The 5,569-nt window shown below is 29.8% G+C and overlaps 1 long non-coding RNA gene across 1 annotated transcript; it reads left to right on the top strand.

Moving 5' to 3' along the window:
- Positions 1-1,161: 1,161 nt before the first annotated feature.
- Positions 1,162-5,172, top strand: LOC145109118 (uncharacterized). Its single transcript, XR_013708783.1, has 4 exons — positions 1,162-1,381; positions 2,070-2,182; positions 3,993-4,096; positions 4,887-5,172. It is a non-coding gene; the product is annotated as an uncharacterized LOC145109118 (long non-coding RNA).
- The last annotated feature ends 397 nt before the right edge of the window (positions 5,173-5,569 follow it).

The raw sequence follows: 5,569 nt of genomic DNA on the forward strand, positions 1-5,569 counted from the left end.
AATTTTGAAAACCAAACAAAAATCAAAAAATTAAAAATATTTCTGTTTTATTTGTTTTTCAGACAATATGAAAAATCCAAAAAAATATTGTGTGCTAATTTTTCTTTTAGTTTTGTTTTGTCTTGAAAAGTGAATTCAGATGTAGATGAGACTCATGGAAACTGAATCGAAAATTTATGAGCCAAGACTTCATCCGTGAGCATCGAAGAATTCTCATTCGAAGGAGCAAGAAATGAAGATTATTCTTTCAACATTCAATCCTTCAACCCCAGAAGCAAGGTGAAGCTAACTTGAAGATTATGTGACAGATTGCATTGAAGCCTCCTCAATCAATTTGTTGCTATTCTTGAACCTGCTGAAGTGATCCTGAAGATTAGTTCTCTCTGATGTTCTCTCTGAAGATTCTCAAGCTGAAAGCGCTATCTTTCAAGAATCAGTACAAGAAGCCTCCTCACCCAATGTGCGTTCAATGTCAAATTCTGAAGAAAAGCCTAACTGCTCAATATGAAGTCATTTATTGAAAATTCATCAAGTTCATCTTGAAGCTGTGAAGAAATCGAAGATAAACGCTGAAGCGAAGCTCCCAATGAAGATTGACAAGAAGAGCCAACTACTTTTTAGGGGGAGCTTGTTGGGTCAATTAAGAAAAGAAAGCTATAAACCAAAGGGGAGATTGTTGGGTCAAAAATATGGTTTATACTTTGCTTTTCTAGGAAAATATATTTTTCTATAATGTAATATGTAATTTTGTAGCTGTGTACGGCCGTACTCGTGTGTACGGCCGCACACCTGTGTACGGCCGTACACGAGTGTACGGCTGGTGTCTCATATATATAGGGTGAGGAGTGCATGCAAGTGTACGACCAGAAGAGAGAGAGAAGAGAGCATATTGTAGAGAGAGAAACTAGAGAGAAGAAGAGTGTGTGTAAGTGTGTGTGAATCTTGTATTTGGATCTACATTCTAATCATCAAATAATACAAAATTCATCATCATCTTCTTCTCCTTCTCTTCTTATTGTGATTTGGCATCATCCGTTTGATTGGGATTCCGCACCATCAAACGGATCTGATTGATACACAAGCAGATTGGGGACTTACAATATTGTTTGTAAAAAACATAGATGGACTAATATGATATTACTTAAAACTGGAGTAAATTATATTATTACATTTAGGTGTGAATTGAAAACCAACGCATACGGTTCCGATCGTCAATAGAGAAAGAACGATACCTTCCAGAAGATCGAAGTCCCTTCAAAAGCTTATGAATAAACAATGGTGCACATGGATTGCGTTGTGGTCTGATTTTGGTATTAAGTGGCAGTACCGTGGGAATAAGATTCAACCGATGAACCTCCGATGAAATACCGATGAACAACAGGTAAAAAATTAGGGCAATTATTTAGGGAAGATGCACAACGTCTGGGATAGAATATGCTCCACAAGTAGCATCTTAGTAGTTAACCTTTGATTGATGTGCAAAACTGAATCTCGATTTTGTCTCCTGTATCTTATGAAAATTTGAAATTCTTGACTTCTGTATATTTTTTTGGGTAAAATTTTCCGCTTGTTTAATGTACAACATACTTGAAAAAATTGTATTATTTTATTAAAGTTCAATCTTCATATAGTATTGGAGAGTTGTTATTAATAAAGTCTTTCATTTTTAGCTATATGTTATAATTTATTACCTCACGCACGAATTTGTGCATAGATGGAGTAACCGGTTTGTGACATTGGACTTGTTAGCAACAAACTCTACATTCTGATGGTAAACCCAATCTTCAAAATATATTCTTGTTTTTTGACTTGATCAAACTCTATATAAGAGTTGTTTTTCCCATGTTTTTATTATGTTTAATTCATCAATTATGTAAATATGAATTTTCTTTAATTAAAGTAAAATTAATGCATAAAGGTGAGTTAAAATTTACACTATATACATACAATTCTATTACATTTGTTTTAGTTGTGTCTGATGTGTTCAGATAGAATTGTTTTGTGTGTTATCTAAACTTGTATAACCAAGACCCATTGATAACAATGAACGTTGGCTTACCGCTATGTAGGAAATCTTCGTAATCGTACAAATGGTGTATTAAAGAAGAATTCCCAATACAGGTTTGTTATTGACTCAAGTGTTGCAGGCCTACAAAATGCTTTGAAGGACAGCGAAAAGAAGGTTGTATGATTCCTAATACATGTTTTCCCATTTATAACCTTTTGATTTAATAATTGCTATATTGTACTTAAAAATGAAAGATATTCTATACTTCGAAATATCAGAATGCATAAAAAGGTAAATCCCTAATGTGTAAACTCATGAATCAACATGTATTCTCAAATATGACTATATCCATAAAGGAAGATGATAAACTCAACAATAAACTATAAAATATGTTTGTACAGTAAAAAAACTAAAGATTTTAGAAAATAATACAATATTAATAGATAGTTAAAGAAGTTACTTTATTTTTTTTGTTTGCAAAAAAGGTTTTTATATGATACCGTCGTAAACAACAATGTACTTTAATTCATATTACAAATACACACACACACATTGTTACTCTTCTTTTTCAAAAATGGTCCCTGTTTTTTCTTAAGTAATAAAAATTACATAAATTGCCCATGATATGAAATTACATTGACAAAAATCAAAATAAATGTACATAAATGGTTACCTATACAAAAATAATCCATGATATGAAAATATGCACAATTCTGATTGTTATCAAAGTACACTGTCACCATCATGTAATATACATAAAATGGCAGAGTACTTACAAAGTATGTTGCCATTTAATGTATATTACATGGTCTTTTCTAGTTCCAAACGTAAAACTAACAACTTATGGTTTACAATGAAATATAGGGTAAAATTGTCCAAGTGCAAAATAAACATGTAATTTACATGAAATGACAGCACTGTCAAAGTTTGTTGCCATTTTATATACATTACATGGTCTTTTTCTGAACTGAAGCTTAAAGTTGCCCACTTATGGTCTACAATGACATAAAGGGTAAAATTGTCCAACCTTAGAATGTCCATATTTTTTTTACAATTTATAGCAATGTACTTTCAAAGTGTTCTGCTATAAGTTATAAAGTTGTAAAGCTTTTTTTTTAAGTAACAGAAATTACAGCAATGTCCTTTCAAAGTATATTGCTATAATTTGTAAAAACACATTTCATTTAACAACAATATATGAAACATCTCATAAGTCTTGTCAATTGCATAAATTGGTAAATATGTGAAACATGTTCTAAATTGGTAAAAAAAATAAATAAACGTTGTAGCATAATTAGTTTTTTTTGTCGGTTTTTAGGTTTTAGAATTTGTTTAATGTATTCTGTATTTATAAGCTTAAAAACCCAAGAATATACTACAAAAAAAAAATTAAGTAGATAACAGCAATGTACATATAAATTTTTTTATGTAGCCAAACACATGTCATGAATATCGAAAAAAAATTAGTGAGATAATTTGACCTTCACACTTATAGATTACAAAAAGGAAGGATTGAAACTCAAGAATTTAGTGAGAAATAGCAACATAGTTTAAACTTTTTCCTATTTGAACATTATAATTTCAAAATTCTACAAAAGTATATTGCTATCAAAATATATAAACCAATCAAGATAAGAAACTAAATGAGAAGTACCATGTATGTTTATAATGCAAAGATAAACGTAATATAACATAAAAAAAATAAGAAGTATCATGTAAGTTTAATATGCAAAGATAAAAAAAATATGTATAAATGTGTGTGTAAACTATGTATGTCTATGTATGTGCATGTGTGTGTGTTTTAACTGTGTGAATTTACCTTTCCTTTACCACATACATATTGAGAGGATGGTACATCAGAATCGTAACAGAAGGAGAAGAAGAAAGAAATAAAATAAATAACAGAATGTAGATCACATAAACAGAAAACAGTGAAAATAGTTTGTTTTATATTAACCTGATGGATTCAATTGTGGGAATGCAGATGGTAGTTTGCAAAGATGCAGAAGAATTATCGATTGAAAGCTTTGAAGACGCCAATGAAGAAAACAGTTTTAGGGGATCAATATTTATATGTCTAATGAAAAGGTAAACATAAATAATCCAAATCAAAATTAAAATTTTCAAAATCTGTGTAATCTTGTTTGACTGTCACACAAACACATACTGTAATAGTAACAAAACAAAATCAAAATCACAGAAAGCATCCAAATCATTCATTAATAAGACAATTATTTCATTATATTTCCCTTTTTGCCCTTTGAATAAAGAAATGGAATAATAAAAAAAAAGTTGTTGCAGAAAACTATGATGAATTAATAATGTAATATGCTATGTAATGCAATTTTTTGAAGTATGATTTTCGACTATAACACACACTCAAACATACACGAATGTAAGATGCTATAAAATGGAGTTTTGATTGCATTTTCAGAAAATAAAAAGCAACATACCTGATGGATTGAACAGGTGCAGACTGAAAAGAAAAAAAAACGCCAAAAGAAGATGAAATTTCAAAGGGAAAATAATTTTGTTTTGGGGTTCGGTTTTTATAACCGATAAATAAAAGGAAATGATGTATATTTGGTATAAGATTAATATATTTAAAAATAAATGCAGATTTTAAGGGATATAGTAAATCAAAATTCAAAATAATTAAAATTTCATTGAAATGATTTAGTCAAACCAAATCTATATATTTTTGAATTTTTGAATTTGAAAGAAATAAGTTGTAAAATTAATTTGAAAGAGATAAGTTGTAAAATTAATTGATGAATTGATACAAATATACTGTTGCATTCCTTTTATGTTGGATGTATATATTTGGTATAAGATCAAATTTAAAATAACATTTGCTAATTTTATGGTTTTGATGCAGGTAATTTAAAATAACGATTGATAATTTTATGGTTTTGATGCATGTAATTTCGGATATGAGATACATCCTTCAAACAATCAAAACCGAAATGCTGATATTTAGGAACTGATGGTCGAATGATGCATTAAAGTTTTGGGGCAGGAAAAGTAGAGACTAAATTGGAGGCACCAAATTGTAGGGCTTAAATGGATTTAAAATTTTAATATATTTGATAACATGTATATTTGGTAAGGAATCATGTATCTAATTTAAATTTAAATGATAACAGAAATACATAATTGAGGGATGGAGTAATGAGGAATTGAGCGGGAAAAAATTAGTAAAAAGATTGAGAGAGTGTCGTGTGGAAAGAAAGTGGTCTAAAAAGGGGACATGTGACATCCAAAAGACTCTTTTATTAAGAATAGATTTTTATCGTGGTTTATCTTTCACTATATAAAAAAAAATTAATACCTTTTTTAATTTTTTTGACATTATCTTAAACTAACTTTAATTTACAAAAAAATACATTATACCAACCCCATCCTAAAACCCACCGATCTCTATAATTCTCACTCTCGTCTCTTTCATGAAGTTGTAATCCATGCCTTAATTTCATTTCTTTGTCTCTTCATCGCTGCCTTCCAGGAATTCACCCTACATGAAGCTATAATCCATGCACCTAAGCTGGAAGCCGACGATGA

Source organism: Lactuca virosa, chromosome 4, assembly GCF_052849685.1.
Source record: "Lactuca virosa cultivar CGN04683 chromosome 4, Lactuca_virosa_CGN04683_v6, whole genome shotgun sequence".
In the NCBI taxonomy this organism is placed as follows: Eukaryota; Viridiplantae; Streptophyta; class Magnoliopsida; order Asterales; family Asteraceae; genus Lactuca; species Lactuca virosa.